The sequence below is a fragment of the Phalangium opilio genome, unplaced genomic scaffold, assembly GCF_054372755.1.
Source record: "Phalangium opilio isolate 3A_F unplaced genomic scaffold, DU_Popi_V2 ptg000061l_1, whole genome shotgun sequence".
Classification (NCBI taxonomy): Eukaryota; Metazoa; Arthropoda; class Arachnida; order Opiliones; family Phalangiidae; genus Phalangium; species Phalangium opilio.
In genome coordinates, this window is record NW_028324178.1 from 7637658 (window position 1) to 7657770 (window position 20113).

The 20113-nt window shown below is 35.1% G+C and overlaps 2 long non-coding RNA genes across 7 annotated transcripts; one reads left to right on the forward strand and one right to left on the reverse strand.

Annotated features, from left to right (window-relative positions):
• The first annotated feature begins 971 nt into the window (after positions 1-971).
• On the forward strand, positions 972-7183 carry LOC149664252 (uncharacterized). Of its 2 annotated transcripts, XR_016368365.1 has the most exons (6): positions 972-1110; positions 1187-1272; positions 1604-1767; positions 1838-1954; positions 5818-5940; positions 6980-7183. It is a non-coding gene; the product is annotated as an uncharacterized LOC149664252 (long non-coding RNA). The 2 variants fall into 2 exon arrangements; XR_016368366.1 differs by lacking the exon at positions 6980-7183 and having other exon boundaries at positions 1604-1732; positions 5818-5939.
• On the reverse strand, positions 3999-13590 carry LOC149664253 (uncharacterized). Of its 5 annotated transcripts, XR_016368364.1 has the most exons (7): positions 13232-13589; positions 11461-11536; positions 10064-10177; positions 8880-9744; positions 6726-6824; positions 5803-5883; positions 3999-4108 (listed from the first exon to the last, which is right to left on the reverse strand). It is a non-coding gene; the product is annotated as an uncharacterized LOC149664253 (long non-coding RNA). The 5 variants fall into 5 exon arrangements; XR_016368361.1 differs by having other exon boundaries at positions 4000-4108; positions 6394-9744; positions 13232-13590; XR_016368362.1 differs by lacking the exon at positions 3999-4108 and having other exon boundaries at positions 5792-5883; positions 6726-9744; positions 13232-13584.
• Positions 13591-20113: the final 6523 nt, after the last annotated feature.

A 20113-nucleotide genomic window follows, 5' to 3' on the forward strand; every position in this document is an offset into this window, starting at 1 on the left:
GCTAAAACACCATTTCCGCGCTAAATCAAGGTAGATTTCAAGTTTTAAAAGAGTTAAAACAGCCATAATTGGATCATGAAGCAGTACAGTAAGCAGACGACACGACAAGAGCAGCTTAGCTAGCAGCGATGATAAACTTATTTACAGCCCGCCTTAATTACAATCCGTAATTGTTGTCTGCAATGTCGTCTGCTAGCGTGGAGATTCCTTAAAAACACTTTAGTTTAATTATTTATCTATTTTAAATTAAACTGGATTTGCGAATGAAACTAATTACACTCGCGCTTGTTAATTGCTTACGTCTTTAAGGTTTATTTTTTATATTACCTCAAATTTCAATAAAATCATTTTACTGTTGAAAATCATTTTGATTTATTTACAGCCCTCTTAACTTTGATTTTTAAAATTACGCGAGTAACGCGATGTCTGAATCGTCGTCTGCTAGGAAAGTGTTTCCCGAAAAACGTTTAATATTTTTAATTAAGTGTCTAAAGTTAGCCGGGAGTGTGGCGCGCTCCTGTAAGCCCAGCTTCTGGGCGGCAAAGTTTGAGGGAATACGACACATGTCGGCGATCCTACCCTATAGGTGCCGACTGTCCCGTGTCCGCCGGAGGTCACTTACCCCAATTCCACCTTCCGTCACCTCCCAAGTAAACCTCATTTCCTTCCCTGCTTATCCACATACGACCTAGCGGCCCCCGTCTGTGCTGGGCCGCGTAGGGTCTCCCGCTCCATTCTTCCTGGTGCTCAAGGCCTAACGGCTAAGCACTAGTGCTCGTAGGTGGGAAAAAAAAAGTGTCTAAAGTTAAAATAAAATAAATATTTCAGATTTCTAAAGTGAATTCTTTTTACAATTCGTTGATTATTAACAGTTTTAAGGTTTATTTTACGTCTATATTTTATAAAGGTTGTTTAAATAGGCTTAACGCTATGACTGGGGTTAATGAAAAGAAACTAAAACTCAATTTAAAATTAATTTTAACGCATTTATTGAATTATTTCAAATATTCGAAGGGTCTAGTTTCGTTTTCGAAGACTAAAAGACAACGGGCGTTTAGATGTGGAGCTCGGAATGGAGAAATGTTCAAGGAAGGCGCGTCGACTTTCATTGTAATTAAAAATGACAGAATTATTAACAGTTGGTTTGTAAACTAATAAAATTGTTTTACTTTTCTCGTTGATATAGAAAAAATGGTTGATAATCGTTTGACTTGATGTTTGGAACTTAAGACACCAAATAAAAATGTCACTTTAATGGAACACAAGATTTGGGTAATAATAGTTAAATAGAATAGAAGCGGTAGTGGGCTTTCTTTTGCAGAGGTTAGAATGATAATATTAAAATGGTTAATTAAGGAACATTCCATAAATCTTTAGACTTGTTTACATAGCAGTACACGTTAAATTAAGTTCACTAGTTAGTTTGAGCCTTATTTTTAAGTATTTAGTTGCTAGGATTCAAAAGTCTAGGGTATTTTACAATTTTGCGCTGCTCCAAGTCTTGACGCTATTAAATTTGGTGCTTTTTTGGGGACACCTCATTTACAATTTACATCTGATGTTTTTGGGAAATGAACTAAAATTCTTGTATCGTGAATCACAGCAGAGGACGTTACAAACGCTTGAATGGCAAAAGATAAGAAAGGAATTTTTGATTTATTAAAGCCACATCAAGTGAAGCTTGCTCAAAGTCTTTCCGAAGATTCAGCACTGGAAACAAAACCCTCTAAAGGTCTGCCACTTTAAAGGGACAAAAGATAGTCTAAGGCTAGTGCAATTACAATGAACTCAGACATATTTGGGAAATCAAGTAAAATTTAAATATCGCGAATTACAGGGGGAGACTTAATTCGTGAGTGGCAAAACAGAAGCAAGGAATTTCGTGTAGATGAAGCTCAAAATGTTTTGACGGATACAGCTTTCTAAACAAAGAAGCCCAACCACCTTCCCCAAGGTTTGTCAGTAAAATGTCACATTAAACTATGTGGATGGCAAAGAAGAAATTTATTATAGATGCCTTTGTTAATTCTAAGACCTGCCTGCATAGTGGAATATTCATGAATTATTTCTCAATGATTTTGAAAATGAAATTTGTTTAAGATTTCATTAATAATTTTGGTTAGTTGAATAATCATGGAACACTCGGCTCTCCCCTGTGTAAGTGAAGGATGTTTGTTATAAACGTCACATAGACCCAAAAAGTATGCTACTTTATACCACAATGGAAAGGGAATCTATTTTTGACTTTAAATCATTGAGAAATAATACTGAAGGTATGGTGTGTCTTAGAATTGATGAAGGAATAAATCAATTTTGCTTTTACCCTCATTTAAAAGGAACACAATATATGAGTGAGAATCCTTAATTTAGAAATAGTGAAAAACACATTTGGAAAAAGTTTTATAATTTTTCCTCTCATAAATTTTTTTTATTATTATTAGTCCAATTTAATCTTTTGGTTTAATGTCTCCACCAATAATGTCCTGTGAAAAAGATATTAGAGCCATTAATCAAATAGTTCCCACGTGGTTAGAAATAGGCCTGTGCGGGTAGTGATTTTTGGGTTTCGGGTCGGGTACGGGTAGTTGAAAAAACTTGCAATCGGGTATAGGGTCGGGTACCCGGATTTCTAACGGGTACTCGAATAATTAGGCCTAGCTAAACTACCATTAGTCGGGTGCTTTTCGGGTAGCAAAAAATCATATCAGGTACTTATCGGGATGAAATACTTTTATTTGTGAAAAAAATGTGTCATGAAAGACTTGGGTATCATTATGGCGAAAAGTACAAAAATAAGACGCTAAAGGTGGAATTCATAAACGTCGGACGCAATTTAGTACAGGCAAAGGCAGGGCGTCGTGCGCAAACTTCCGCCTTTTGCGCACGACGCCCTGCCTTTGCCTGTACTAAATTGCGTCCGACGTTTATGAATTCCACCTTTAAGCTATTAGCGAGGATTGAAATAATGAATAATACTGAGCATTGTGGAAAAGTTTACTCAAACTTAAGTTCTTCTAAGTTCAAGAAACTTTGCCAAACCAATGCCAGATTGTCCTAAGCCTTGTCACGGGTAATGAGCGGGAAAATTTAAATATTCGAATAATTTCGGGTATTAAGAAATTAAGTTTTCGGGTATCGGGTCGGGTACCCGACCCGATACCCGACCGGGTAATTTTCGGGTACCGGGTACTCGCACAGGCCTAGTTAGAAATAAGACCGCTTCCCCTCCAGCTGTTTTTTCTTGAAATTTACTTCGCCTCTAATCGTCGCTAGGGGTGCTCAGTTCATGCTTTATTTGGAAAGTTTTCTCAGTGAGCTGACTGGTGTAAGGGCTGTCCGAATTAAGGTAACAGGCACAACACGCTTAAAGCTGCATGTGGTACATGTCATTGTTATCCTCTTAATGGTTTTCACTCCATTCCCTAACCGGACTGTGTTATTTAGGAAAGGTTAACGGAATGTACAGTCATTTCAAAATAATTCAAGAACGATGGTGGGGGCTTTCCTAAAAATATTAAGGCAGTAGTTTTTTTTTCTATCACTTCGGTACAATTTTGCTTTTATATAAAATGAGTGACCGTTTAAAAGGAGGATGACAAAAAGCACCATCAAGTGACCAAATAAATTGAACTGCGACCCTTTGAGATAAATTATCCCCCCACCCCAGCCAAGTTTGAAGCGGTCTTAATTTTAATCGCATAGGCCAAGTGTTAAGCATTTCCCACCATGGGTACATACAGCTAGCTTCTATCAAACCTATGCGCTGTAAAAGGTAGCTACATGGGCCCATAGTTGCAGATGCTTACCCTCATTATCAAGCAATTACATATTTGATAAAAGAAAAAACAACAATAATTTAATTGGAAAGATATAGATTAGATTCAAAGTATATATATGTATCTAACATGAGTGAATCCTTACTCAATTTTTGTCATTAAAATGTAAATGGCAATATTTACTTTAACCTATATCTGCCAAGTTAATATTGATAAAGTATAAAAATTCATTACCTGACAATTTGTTTCAATGAAAAAAGTACGGGCAGCAGTGTAAATTTTTTCTATTAATTTTATATTCCATTTTGTTTCATTTCCCTCTTGGTCTTCATCTAGAATATATACAACAATTATTTCTCATTAACTATACTGGATTGATTGGATTTGGACAAATTTAAAGAATCATGGCAATCCTGTAAATAACTATTTTTTAAACCAAGTCTTTGCTCCTGTGTGCCCAAACATGCTGGTTAATCTTCTACACACAAATTTTGCCTTGCCTATGACAGGAAGAAATCAGAAATTGGCAACGAGGGCGGAGCTAAAACTTGCCTTTGCTAAGCTTGGCGTGCCCAGTAACTCCAGCCCTCGACTATGGGAGCATCTTATGGTATTATTTTAAACTACATCACAGCTGAGACTTGCTTTAAAAATTTGTGTTGCCAACGGACATAGCACTTTTTATGGATTTTTTTTTCAACTGTCCATAAGTGTCCATGGTTGTTTTTCCCTAGCGGCCATAGTTTGTGCAGTTCCCGTGGTCAAAGTTGTACTAAATGGACTATTTAGCATTAGATACTATTTTCTTACCTTTTTATGGATGAGATTTTAATAATAGTATTTTCGCTTAACTTATAGCGGAGTGGTTAATGCGTTAGCTTTTTGAATATTGGATATTTATTGAATTCCGAGCCATGCATTTTCTAACGTCTGATTATTATCTAATATTTCTTAATTTGTAATTGATAGTATGATTCTAGACTATATTTTTAACAAGTTTAGAAAGTTTTAAATTATGCCATATCTACCTCATTTATTGCAAAAAAAGTATGTTTAAGAACAATGTCACAAAGATGATAAAAGTGTGAATAAGTGTTGCTTTTCATTTAGTTAAATAATAATTCAATTCTATAGTATCAAAAAAACCTTGTAGTGGTCGGTAATCGAACCAAGGTACAGAAATCAAAACTATAATGCTTTAGCTACTCGTCAACTATAATGCTATTAAAACCTTATAAATAGAAACAATAGAAAATCGTATGTAATCCAAAATACTACTAGGTTTCGTCGTACTTTCATCACGAATACTGGACAAACTATGATAGCTAGAGAAAAACGGTCAGGGACAATTTTGATCAGTTGACCAATTTAAAAAAATCCAAATTGCCTTTCATAAAGAAACAACCGTCCACTATTGGTAAATATAGTAAAGTCGAGATACAATGTTACATGAAACCCTAATCCCTTACGTGAAAGAAGATGTGGGATTAGTGTTTTCTCATGGCATTAGTATGTTTACTTTGAATGGACGCCTTGCCTCGGCCTAAGGTCATGTTTCACTTGATATAATATTCAAATTAATCATTACATGATTTTTGGTAAATTTTCATTTTCATTTTGACATTCCGTTAATATATATAGTCAAAAATACTTCTCTGTTTAATTTTAGAAAAAAGAATACTTTTCAAAATTAGTATAAATTAGTGAAATACTTCAAAGTTTGGTTTATAGTATCTTTGTGAAAATTATATGAAACAATTAAGCATTGTTAATATAGTATATTTCGCCCTAATTTTCACTTGATGCGGCAGGCTTGGAACCAATATTAATGAAACGTATTCTTTTCATTATTAAAGGGAGTAGAAAGCTTGGATTCGGAGGTAGATTGTTACAGTTCATGTTTCTTTCATCCCTCCCTAAATGTTGGGTGCGATTTCGCCTACAAAAATCTAAATGACTTTGTACCGCCTTTTATGTGGACTTGAACAGGAAGAATTATTTTTAAGCCTAAATATTTTATACTAACATTTATTATTTATAGATGCAAAAGGAACATCATGAGGCCACCATTCTGGTTTTTCCTCTTCACGAAAGAAACGTGATGATCCTAGTATAAAGATATATATTGAATTAGAATCCTGAAAAAAATCTAAAACCATGAAAGGTGGTATATTTCTGCAGTCTCAAGCCTATACACACTGACGTGGATATATCATGGATAAAGAATGCGCGTGAGGAAATTTGTTTTCACTCTACAGGATAGGCAACTCCCTATCTCGAGCGACAGCTTATTCTGTATATACTCTGTTACAACATCGGTTGTCAGCACGCGCAAAGCCAGGTCTCTATGTAATGTAGCCTTGCGCGTGCTGACAAGAGACAAAAAACTTCAGGATATTTTAAACGATTTTTAAATCCTGAAGATCCTGAAGTTTTGTCTCTTGTCAGCACGCGCAACGCTAGATTACATAGAGACCTGGCTTTGCGCGTGCCGACAACCGATGTTGTAACAGAGTATATACAGAATAAGCTGTCGTTCGAGATAGGGAGTTGCCGATCCTATAGCGTGAAAACAAATTTCCGCACGCGCATTCTTTATCCATGGATATATCGTTACCCAAACTTTGGACTTCCACCAATGAAATGTAGTAGCCCTTTATTCTTAATGAAGTCGGTTTGGAAAATAAATGCTTTTCATTTATGTTTCACTTCAAAGTGCATAAAAATATATAATACGAGGTGTGAAATAGTTTACAAAATTGCATGTTTGCCCAATGGCGCTAGCGGGTGAAACTATTTTACAACGACAATGTTTTGTTACGTTATTCAAGTTCTGTCCACTGGCATAAAATACATCCCTTTAGATCGAATCTGTGGTGTAAAAGCCTCTCCCGTTTGTCCTTATCCGGGAGGAGGGGGGATGAGTTTTAGTATTGTAATAGTACTCACGATGGGACTTCATAATTAATGTAACAAATTCCCTCATTTGGTTCGAAATGAGGGTGTCACTCGGTGGTATCTCACACAACTTTATGGCCTCCATTTGCCCTGCAATATTGAAAATATAAAAAATTACCAAACTATGAAGTCACGTCCGATATGGCTTTCGTTTTCCACCTTAATCGCTATAGTCTTGTTTAGTGAAACTTGAGTACTACTACTTTTTCTACGAGGGTTAACATTCTGTACTCATACGACTTTAGATTTTCGTACCACATCAAGTCCGCCTGAACAAGACTATTCTACTATCACACAGATTTCTTGTACACATTATAGTGCCTCTTTGCGAATGTTAAAATGAAATGTCATTCATCAATTTTATGTATTTATGAAATAATTTATTCATTTCAATATGTTTTATTAAAATGAATAAAATACAATATGCAATTTACAAGACTAACACATAATTTTTAGTATTGTACAATTTTCAAACAGAAGTATGTTTTGCAAATTTAGGTCCTTTACAAGCGTGCAAGATATAAGTCAGATATGAAAACATTTAAAAGTGACATCTTATCTTAATGAAAGTTTCAAATTTGCGTTAACTTTTTAAACTATTAAAGTAACACGAACATTTTTACTTATGAAAATCCCTTTTTAATTAGAGCTTCCTATTAAAAGTGCATTTATTTCTTTAGCAGCGTAAACTTCATGTTTATCCTAAAGGGACTTGCTCACAGCCAACATATCCTAGCCAAAAAATTACACCTCAAGAGGTCTTGAAGAATACCTAAAGCATTCTTCAGGACCTCTTCAGGTTAAGTTTTTCGCCAAGAGTACCCTCTACACTGTAGAATTTCATTTGATAATTTGAAAATCCACCAGCGCTTTAGTAGTGGCTCCGGGCCCCGCGGCAGGCGGGCTAAGCAGTTTAAGCCTTGGTAATCAACTTAATATACTTTTCCCAAGAAGCTCGCAGGCTTAACCATAACTTAAAGCAAAGCGCGGGTCCAGCGGATCCCCTAAAAGTTGACTTTCCTTACGAACTCCAGTTTTGGCTTGGCGAAGGCAGGAGACATTTGTGGGCGCGATTTATAAGTGTACTTATAAATCCCGCCCACTAGCCTTTGCCAAGCCAAAACTGGAGTACAGGGGGAAAGTCGCCTTGTAGGGGACCCGCTCGACCCGCGCTTTGCTTTAAAGCTATTAGTGAAATCTATGTTAATTTAACAATGGGAGAAAAGTTATGGGACTCTTTGTAATACATTTTGTTAAGTTTCAAGTTATCTCTTCCATGGGAACGTTATTTGTAAATTTCTTGAACCTCCACAGACTTCAGAACTATAAGCTTGAATGAACACTTTGCTGATAATAGCAACAAGTAGAAAATAATTTTTGTGAAATAATTAAAGATAATATAAAAAGCAATAGCTGTACAATAAGTACGTATGCACTGAGATGTTGAAAAATTATTAAATATATGAGCCAATTTGGTTTCCTGGCACATCTATGATCTTTGACGATATTGTTGTACGCCAAAAGCCGCACTGGCTTCCTTACTTTTCCATAACCAAATAAATGAAATATCTTTAAACAGAAAATAGATTTCACGGACATTTGAGCTGCTAATTTCCCCACTGTATGAGACATATTAAACTTTAAATCATTCATAAAAACGTATGTCGGACGTGAACGTCTGAGACTATCTCTGACACTCCGGTTAAAAATTCGTTAAAGGGTTCAAAAAGCCACTTCCGAACCCCTCGCATACCCTTCCCAGCTAGGCAATCTGCCTTCTAGTTTTGAACTGCGGTAGGGTTGAAGCAAATGAACCATCGAGCACAAACGTCTATAGACGCAAACCATATGTGAGATGCCAAGTGGTACGTCAAGGCCACACCCGAACGGTTCCTACAACGTTTGTACTATTACCCCTCTCCCAGCCGTAAGGTTTTTGGACGTGCTTAAAACTCGCACGGTCGGGTAAAATTGAGCAATAAGGTGTGAACATTCGGGTTCACGTCCGACGTACGGTTTCCATTGGTGGTTTGTCATTCAAAAATGAAATAACTCATGCATGGACAGATACAGCATAAAATTCTTAAGCCCCTGCGTTATGAAATGAATTCTGCTAGATGTCGCTAGCCATTTGTATAACATTACCATAAATGTTTTATCGCAGGTAAGTTGACTTCAAGACAGACACGTATGCAGTTAAGTTCCTGCGATCTTAATGAACTGCTGGAGAAACAACATTTTTAATTTAAATTTGAAAATAGGAGCAGATAACTGAACTTGAAAAGATAATTTAATGTTTTGCAAGTGACGAATTTTGAAGGAAAAAAATCCCCATAGACCTCCTGAGTTTTAGGATCTGAACCACCTTGTATAGAGCTACAAAGTCCCAGGCACAAAAGCAATTACACCTTCAATCTTCAATAAACAACCCCTACCATGATTTTGTGACCTGTTCTATATTTTAAGGTTTTAAGAGACATCTAGGTACACATCCGCAATGGCATACGCGAAACAGAAGGGAAAAAAATTAGCTATAGGAAAATTGTCAAAACTATAAGAAATTATTCAAATACTTGTTTATCTCCAATTGGAAAATTCGATTCATAGAATCGAATACTCAATTCGAATTAAAAAAATAGTATTAGAGTATTCGCACAGCCCTAACCTACCAATCTCTCTATATGGGCGGCTTGCTATCGCTTAGGGGACATCAGCTTACCTATCAAACAGCGCAATCGTCTTGAAATAAAAAAAAATACTTAGCATATGACCATAGTCCCTCCCCTTTTCAATCGAAAAAAGTGTTGAATGTTGTCAAGAAACACACTCGGAACACAATTAATTCCAATAATAACGCTGAAATGAAGTTCAACGAGCGTTGAAGAGGGCTAATCCTTGACCTTAGAAACGAATGAGCCGCGCAATTTTTAGCGTCCTCTGATTGACAGAAAATTCCTTTTTCCGAAGATATTTCCATCATCAAAATTTGATTCATCAACATTTGATTTATCTAAAATCACAATAACTTTCAAAATTTATAATAAATTAAGGAGAAAGTTCTGGTGAATTATTCTAATCTTTTAATGCATATTTTAACACCATTAATCAAGTAAAAATAACTTGTTTTTCTACTTCATTATCCCTTTAAGCTATAGTTTTAAGAAAAATAACATTGAAATAGACTGATAAATTGAAAAAAATTGACAAATAGTAACTAATTCTCACAGAATTTAATTAAAAAAGTGACTTAATATCAACCCTGACGTTAGCTACCTATTATAAAATGGTTCTCACTCTACATATTTTTTAAACATGTATTAAAATCATACCTGGGAAATCTCTCATTTTTACGTCTTCTGGCGTGAATTCAGAAGCAACAGCTCCTTTCAAAAATTCTTTGGAAAATTCCTCTAAAATTTCAGGTTTTATTGTGGAACCTGTAACTATATGAAGAAATGAATTTTAATTGTTCATCAGGCTCTTTGAACAACTTGCATTGCTCCTGCAGTTTCAATCCACCTTATTACCGATCCATTTTCCAAGGCTTAGCGAGCAACTTTAAGTTCGATATCGGTTGCATAGGCTCTAATCGTCTGGTAGCTCAGTTAAAATCAATGTTCAAGTCAAAATCAACTAAGCCTTGACACACGCATAGGGAATAAAGTGGATTAACCTTATTAATGATCAGCTCCACCATCCCATTAGCAGGCTAGCAGCACTAAGAACTACTGTAATCGACGAGGCACCCATGTGTCGCTAAAACTTGCTCAGACTCATTAGTTTCTCTGGTCAAGGATTACACCGTTTCAACACTGTTAGCTCAATTTCAGCGTAATTACTTTACTACATTTAATTTATGAAATGCAACTAGATCGCGCTTCTAAAGGATATCCAACATTTTTCTACAAGTAAAACCAAATTTTCGGGGTTTATAGAGCTTCTAGAGTACTTCTACTACTACACAGTTTAAAGCAAAGCGCGGGTCCAATGGATCCCCTACAAGTTGACTTTCCTTTCAAACTCCAGTTTTGGCTTGGCGAAGGCAGGAGACATTTGTGGGCGGGATTTATAAGTGCTCTTATAAATCCCGCCCACTAGCCTTTTTCCAAGCCAAAACTGGAGTACAGGGGGAAAGTCCCCTTGTAGGGGATCCACTGGACCCGCGCTTTGCTTTAAATTGTGAGCACACCAAGGTTTAGTGAGTAACGGTACTTTAGCTTTAGATGCTCTAAAGAAATCTTAAAAGTTGTTTTCAGCTTTACAAAAGTTTTGGATATCCTTTAGAAACACGTTTGGAGCACAAACTAGTTTGATTTCATAAATTTAATCAAGTAATTACGCTGACATTAATTTTAAAGAGTGTTGAAGCGGACTAATCCTTTACAACCGTGGGAAATAAGGCGGTGTCACAGGGCAAATGACCAGTTTAAAAATTTATTTGGAGGGTGTCTGTTGTCCACAGGGCCACTAAGAAAATTCAAGGGTAATCCGAGTCAAGACCTCAATTATATTAATTATCTAGTTCTTTAGTTTAGCAGGCGAGGTGCCCTGGTCAATGGTCATGGGCCAGGGGTGTCGCTGTCCCAATATCCATGATAAAAAAATCCTTATTTCCGACCCTGTCCTTGACCACAGAAAATAACGTATCTTTATAGCGACAAATGGTTGGCTAGTTCTCAAAGTCGCCGCTACGAACAGGTCATCAGGAAAAAGGCTAATTACTTACTGTGACTTTTCACTTTCCCATTTTCATAATATAGGTATAATCTGGGGGAATTTGATCTTCGGTATGCAGCATCCATCTAAAAGGAAAAAAATATTTTTTGTTAAGCAGGCGCACTTCAACAAATTCGAATGGAATCTTTAGGTATGGTTGATTTGATTTCAGGATTACCACTGGAAATTTTAAATACTTTAAAGGAAAAAACTTGAAAACATTGGAAAAATTATAAATCAAGGAACAGAGGACCCTGTAACACAGTGTTTTGGGGTTAAGACGTCAGGAATTTAGCACAAATAGAAGAAGGCTCAGAGAAACCAAATTTTAATTCATCTCCCTTTCAAAACCCAGCCGGCTCGGTCATAGAGTTTCGCACATGCGCAACCAACGCAAAAGAGAGAAGGAAAAAAAAAAACCAAAAGAAAAATTTCAAATACGTTTTACCTTTTACTTTATTTAACTAACCCAACCAACAATGGATTCTGATTAATTAGACCACAGTGAGTTCGGAAAACATAGTGAAAAAATTCTAAACCCGCCGCAAGTTGGTCAAATGTTCTTTGGAAAATTGCATGTACTTACCAACATTAAGACCGTTGCGCGCCTAAACGCGTTCTGCACTCAATCTTGAAACATTATAACAAGGACTCGCGACGGAAACATAGCTATGAAATTCTAAACACCCGCTGAAACATTTACAATTCTCATACCAGGATAGAAAATTATTTGAAGAAGGCTCCAATTTCAAAAATAAACAACGATATTTTTCTAAAATGCCTAAATTATTTCGGAAGTAAATGGGGATAAACAACAATATTTTGGAAAAGGCGTAGCATTATTTGGGACACTTACTAAATGTAAACATAAATAATTTTGAAAAGGCGTAATATTATTTCGGAAACTAACTCGATGTAAAAATCAATATTTTAGAAAAAATATAATATTATTTGGGAAGTAAATGAAGAAAAAGATCAAAATTCTGGAAAAGGCATAACATAATTTGGGAAGTAAATGTTGTTAAACAACAAAAGGCGTAATATTATTTCGGAAGGTACATGAAGATAAAAAACAAAATTTTGGATAAGACGTAATATTATTTGGAAAGTAAATGAAGATAAACAAAACACTTTTGGAAAAGGCGTAGTTTTATTTGTTAAAGTATTTTAAGAAATGCTTCATTTACTTTCCAAACAATATTATGCCTTTTCCAAAAAATGTCTATATACATTTATTTAGTTTTCCAAATAATATATCACACCTTTTCCCTAATATTATTGTATGCTTATATTTAGTTAGTTTCCCAAATGATATTACGCCTTTTCCAAAATATATTTATCTTCTTGTACGTTCCGAAATAATATAACGCCTTTCCAAAATCTCGTTGTTTACCTTCATTTCGTTCCTAAATAATTTACGCATTTAAGCAAAGTTTCGTTTATTTTTAAAATTGAAGGTTTCATCATTTATTTTTCTATCCTAATATGAGAATTGTTAATGTTTCAGCGGGTGTTAAAATTTCATAGCTATATTTCCGTCGCGAGTCCTTGCTGTTATGTTTACCCCCTTAGTAATTTTTCAAAATTGATTTCAGAACGAGTTTATGGCGGGCAACAGTCTTAATGGTGGTAAGTACATACAATTTTCAAATTTAAAAAAAAAAAATTTTACAACTTGCGGCGAGTTTAGAATTTTTTTCACTATTTTTTTAGAACTCCCCGTAGTCTAATTAGTCAGAAACCAGTGTTGGTTGGGTTAGATAGGTAAAGTAAAATCCTACCCAATTTACGGACATTCAGGAAGCCGGTGTGCCCTTCCAACTCTAACCCTTTTGGATTTCCTCCTTAACGGATCATGTGACGTCTGGCTCCTCTGCTGTGCGTCGAGGTAGGTGCACGCGAGATGCATACCGGACTGTCTTGTTTAAGTAACTATCCCTTTCCTCTTTGACTCTTCTTTTCTCTACATCCTCCCCGCGTAAGGGCTGCCAAAAATCGAGCTTTTTCGAAAATTTAAAAAAGCACGCGGTTTTAACCTGTTTAAATAGAGATGGCAGATACCCGGCTTAACCCTTTACCGGGTTACCGATACTGATATTTACAGAGTATGATCCAACGGCTTAAGTACTAAAATTAATACCAAACAATTAAATTCAAAGAGTAATTTCATGAATTATATACCTACTACTATGGTTTTTAAGGATTTTTTTAAAAAAGAGTATCATTTTTTTTAAAAGAAATAGTTTATGCTATGAGGCCCTTGTTTCCCTATGCTTCTAGTCACAAAGTTAGGAAAGCGAAACTAAATTCATTCAAAATTGAAAAACAAAATTGTAAACGCTTTTAAGAAATTTTATTTAAAAACTTCATGGAATTTATTTCCTTTACCTCAAATGGTGCATATTTTAAAATGCCGATGCAAATGCTCGCAGCAAGTCTCGGCTGCATTTTAAAGAAATGTCACAAGATGCTCCCATAGTCCAGGGGTGTAGTTTACTGGCCAGCTAAGCTTAGCAAAGGCAAGTTTTAGGTACACCCTTGTGGACGAGTTCTGGTTTGTTCCTGCCTTTGGCAAGGTAAAAGTGTAGTGTAGAAGTATGCCCCAACTTAGATAACTTTGTTTCGGTGGTAAAATGCCTGCTAGCTTTGTTCGAGCCCCATGTTAAAAAACGAATAGCAAAAGCGCCCCTAGTTCCGACTTAGTCCGTTAGGTGTGCTTACCAACCCAATTTCCCTCGTAATGCTTTTTCAATGTGGATCCAATGTTGGAAGTGGACTCAGTTTCAGAGCATTCCAAATATATTTATGGAATATTTTTGTTGGTGAATTTTAAATGATAAGTCAAGTAAGTTCTAATTTACATTTTGAGATCTTTTTCATAATTTTTAAGCTATTTCTTGGCGAATAATACACATTCAAAGTTGGAGATGTTTCCAAGGCGGAGAAATTGAATTAGACGGCGGATTACATGCCTTGATCAACTTTCAATAGAAAAGCTGTAAGAGTATCAATCTGAGAGCGCCCATTTCAAATTTCTACACCTTGAGAACATCTCCATCTTTGAATTTCACAAGTACCTTAAGACTAAGAAATTAATGACGCTTCAAAATGACAGAAAAATTTTCCCTATCTAAAGAGACCCATGGATAAAGTGAATGCCTCTATTTTGTAAACTTCTTTAGTCTATTTTTTGAATAAAGGGATGACACTATGAACCTTTAAAATATAAAGCACCATTTGTATATTATAAAAAAAACTGAGAAACTATCATGTGGCGCCATTTTTCAGGGTTTTAACCAGTATCGGGTTTTTTTTCCCGAAAGAACCTCATTACGCACCTTAAATGTCAAACCACATAACTAGATTTGCCAAACAACATAACTAGATTTGCCAAACAACATAATTTCAAAAGCGCATAGATAACCAGAAAGTGAAGAACGAGAAGCCTAAACCGCAACGTGAAAAATGAGTTCCCCCATAGTCGATTCAAGATTTCCGTCCCCCTTACAGAGCGACGGGAAGATTTGGTCTTATGCCGCGGCGGAGAGTTACTTTCGCGTAGTTTTACACAAGGTACATGCGTAAGTTGGCTCGAAAATATAGTTCACTTATTTCTTTATTTTCATGTCGTCTGCTATAGTTTAATTCGAAGGCCTAATATAATCTAGTCATTTAGGTAGTCAGGAATCGGCACATTTGAATTTTGCAAACATTTTAGAAAGCTACGAAAAGGATGACTTTTTCCTGATTGATAAAGACGGAAAACTTAAAGGTGCAATAGAATGCATGAAAAACAATATCAAAATTCAACTTAACGAAACTTGAAAATTCCACGACGATTGAACCGAAAGAGCGCTAAAGAGCAACCGTTAAGCCTAGTTAAGCAGCCGATTTCTCAATTGTATTCCCCACTATCCCCAGGAGCCGCTACCATCGTAAACTACTTTCCGCTTGTCACGTGACATTAACGATGACCTAATATATCTCTGATTCGATTGGTAGTTGAAAACGAGGTTCACCAACCACCCATTTGTGTCCCCCCTTGCTTCTCATTTTACACGAATACCGTTGCTAAAGGCTGGAAAGGTTTAATGTTCTTCACTTTCTGATCTATGCGCTTTTGATAATTTGATTGCTCTGCATTATTTTTATAAATACTAATTATTGTAATAGTAACTATTTCTGAAAATACCTTCATTATATTGTAATTTACTAGTATGGTTTTAATATTTCAATTTCATGTTCATTATTTATGGTCGTCACAAGTCGTTACTGGCTTATTGTACCAAACTCTCTCAAATAAATAAACCAAACGGTCTGATACTATCCGGAAACCCCCAGTATTGTTGCCGATACTGATACGGTACCAGTTCATCCCTAGTTTGAACCATAAGTAAAATAGTTGATATATTTTGGGGAATTATGCTCTGTAAGATATTTATCCGGTGCTTTAAGGAAATGACACAAATTAGATTAGTTTTTAAAAGACTTGTTTTGTGCTAAAAGTCCATAAAACGGGCGTTGGTTCCTATTAAATTTCTTTCCCTTTTAATTTTTTACTTTTCTTCTCATGTAAAAACAAAATGGTTTTAACCATGGTTAAAATATGCCCCAAAATAACTCTGCAATGTTCCCGGCCAAATATTAATAGTTCCTACTTGTAGCATGTACTGTTCGCCCTTTTTTATTTCTTTCTTTAATCAATATTAAAAGAACTGTACTTGATTTATGTAATATTCCTTTTCCAAGCTTGAAACTATCTATTTATATGGCTAAGCTGTGATTACTGTAAAAAAAACAATTTTTTCTCTCTCAAACATCAGTCTTTTTTTTTGTATTGCAAGGCGGTCTCTATAAGTCACTAGCTATCTGTACCAATTAATAATAAATAAATAAATATTAACCTGAAGCGGTCTTTCTGGTTATTGTCAACAATATTCTGTATGTTCTTCTTCATAAAAATTACACGGATGATAGCAGAACATATGGCTAAACTTTACGGTTTAGCTCGCGCATTCAAAATACAGTTTTTTCAATAAATATCTTTTCTGGGAGGTTAATTATACGATAATTAATTAAATTTAAGGTGCGGAAACTAACTTACATCAATATTTTCCATGTTTTTTTTAATTTATTCCCTCTTATTCCCTTATTCCATGAGCGGCTAATGTGCGCCTGTTTTTGTTATTGCCAAGGCTTATCAACTGCATAAATATCACCTTTTCCAAAATATTACTAAGTATTGTCAACTTCAGTCTCCAAGAAATGTTACGTTTGCGGAAACTATTATAATCAATATTAGGTTTGGTTAGGTTAGGTTCGTGAAAATATTTATTAAAATAGTTTCCGCGACTTAAATGTAATTAATTATCGTATAATTAACCTCCCAGAAAAGATATTTATTGAAAAACTGTATTTTGAATGCGCGAGCTAAAGTAAAGTTTTTCCCTATCATTGGAATCTATAAATACCTTTGACATAATACTTCGATCTTGATTTTTACAAAATCGTTTGTCCACTTTATCCTTCGAATTGGTGGCCATTTTATACTACTAATTTTAATATATATTAATAAACTGACAGTTTATTCTAACTTCGTGTTTGGGAACTTGGGACTGGACTCACTGGAATACGGATGTTAAAGTGCTCCCACAATAGAATTATGAAAAACTACTAACGTAGGGAAACAGTTAAGCCATATTCACACTTGACACGTTCAAACCGTTCTCAACCGTTTTGGAAAAGTCGAATCTATTTGTCAAAATATTAATTTTTCTCCAGAAATATTTATATGGTTAACAGCTAAAGATTAAATTTTGACCTTTCCAAACCTTATGAAAACGGTTTCAAAGTGGTAAGTGTAAACACGGCTTAGGTCCGAGAGAAATGGGCGGCAAATATTATGAGGCTTTAATGAGCCTTGAAGCCCTGAGTAGTTGCAACTATAGGAGTAATCATTCCATTGAATTTGAAAATTTCCCGCGCTAACTTTCGTGGGATAGGTACATAATAATGTGTAAAACATGCACTCAAATTTCTATAATAATATGTCCACCACTTTTGCCCATTTTTGATTCAGAATATCTTATTTTGTATTTGTGTTAAAGTCACCAAAATTTAGACACATTCAATAGGGATAAGGTCCATAACTTGTTATTATTATTCACGAGTTACTTTGGGCGGAAATTGATCAATATTTTAAAAAAAAATGCGACTTATATTACGTCATTTATATTCATGGTAAAATCTTATAAATTTTCGTGCATACTAACCAACTACTATAAAACATATTATCAAAATTTCGTAACTAAATTACTAAAAGTTTTGACACAAATTGACAAGAATTGTAACGCAATTGATCATTTAATATCTGCGCTTCTATTTGTAATAAAATTTTAAAAATTTTCAGACATATTAATTATAAAGTAGAGAGCACATTCCCATAGTAGCATTATTGCAGCCCATTTATTTTGGTCACAAATAAACACCAAACTTCGACATATTTTGACATTTAATACCTCAATTTCTATTAAAGTTAGGTTTATGCCAATTCAAGTCAATATTAACTATGATGTGTAGAACCCTTGATCAAAATCTCATGTTAATCCAATTTATACTTTTAAAAATATAGGTGACGGAACTTACAGTCTAAAATTGTGTCCTTGAACGAAACATTTCTAGGATTTCTCGTTGTGGTATGAAGAGCAAAGGGTATTGATTATCTCACGCATGTTACTCGCAAGTTACGTTGATTTTTCTTTATTTACAAATTAGAATTTGCTTAAAAAAGCCCTAATTAAGCGAATTTAACCTGGTTTTTTTTTGTTTTAAGTTATGTAATGAAGGCTGGCGCATTGAACGGTGCAAAAATTATATCGCAATTCGCACTACATTACTGATAATTTGTCATCTTCAAAGCTAATCATTGTGCGATGTCGAAAATATTTTTATCGAATTGCCCGTTCTCGTAATAGTCGGAAAAGAGAGCTTTAATGTCAATTACAGTTGAATATAACTATTTAAAAACCCAAAAACCACGAAATATTTAGACGAAAATTTAAACTTCGAAACCTATGATGGTTCTATGCTTAGAACACTATTTCAACGGATGCCCATAAAATATTTTATCGGTTTCGTGTTTTTTTTAATTATTTTGCTTATAATTGCTTAATTATGATGTTAATTTTAACTAAATAGACTACAAAAACCCGGGGAATCCGATAAACTCGCTTTTATCTTCGTGAGAATAACAGTTAATTAGCTATTAACTGAAATACAGTAAAATCTTCAGAAATTACGCCTAATTGTCATTAAATTTAATTGTAATTTTTAATTTATAAACATAATGATGTAGTTTAAATGTCGTCGAATATTTTGAACCAGGCTTAAAGTTTTTATCTTTAATTGTTAATGAGATATTAATTTTCAAAGTTAAAACGTGTGAAAAAAGGCTCCTAGAGGAATAAACCAGTTTACCTTCAAAGCGTGAGGGAAATTAAACAACTGCATTCGATTGACCGTGGCTTTGTGACAAGTTAATATGACGCATAATGTAGAAAAAAATATAATTAAGGCTAAATAAGGCCTAATTAAGCAATTAAAATCAAATATTTTAGCTGACTTTTATAGAAATAAGTGTGGCGCGTCGAATGAAATAAGAACCGAGGCAAAATTCGTACTAAAAGTGGGTTAAAAACCAGTTTTTATTTCGGTTGCGTCTATTTATGCAAATATTTTAATTGCCTGCCTAATTATGTAATTTAATTTTGTACAAAAAGGTGTTGTTAGATCAAAAACGGCTGAACATACGATGTCGCGTGTGAGTTCGTTGGATTCCCCGCCCTGAAATTAATCAGAAAAGTTAGTTTAAATGTCAATTAAAGTTGATCAAAGGCCTCATTTTAATAAAAAGTCAGGCGTAAAAAACGCTGGAATTTCTTATTTTCATGAGAGGTTCATTTGGCGCGAAGAAAAGTAGCCGAGACAATTTCTAGGTCGGTACCCGCTGTTACAGTTTTCCTATATCCATAGCAAATAGAACATAAGGGAATGGAAAGTGAGGTGGCGGGTTGAGATGGGTCATCTTTATCTCCCGGCCCATAAACTGTGACTGGAACAGGATGTGTCTCGTGCCTTCTACCAAAAGTATCTACTTTTGCTTCTACCCTTTCCACGTAAAAACTAGCTAGGTAATATCGGAAATCATTATTTTTGATAAAATCGGCAATAATCTAAATCTGCTGCTACTCTTTTTTTATATTGAGTCTGACTGTGATACAATAGGTAGCTAACAACTGGCTACGGGGAAGAGATAGTCTGACGTCACGCAACCCCCCTCTGGTTGGTATTTTTGCGCGTAGAAGACTGTTTCCAACTGTTAGGGGGGATAAAACTCCAGTAAGAGATAGAACAGGGTGTGACGGTCACGTTTCAGGGTGTGAATGTTAGCTCCCTACAGAAAATGAAATTTGAAATAATAGAAACACTACCTTCCCCTGTGCGAAACGAATTGAAATTGAGACTACCTAGTTTGTACGTTGAAAGGCTAGAATGGAAGGTCACATCACTTTTAATTCCTTTTCAACTATTTTCCACAGTGGTCACATGACTCACGTCGTGACGTCAGCCTCCCTCCGAACTTCCAAAGTTCTCTCGAGACGAAC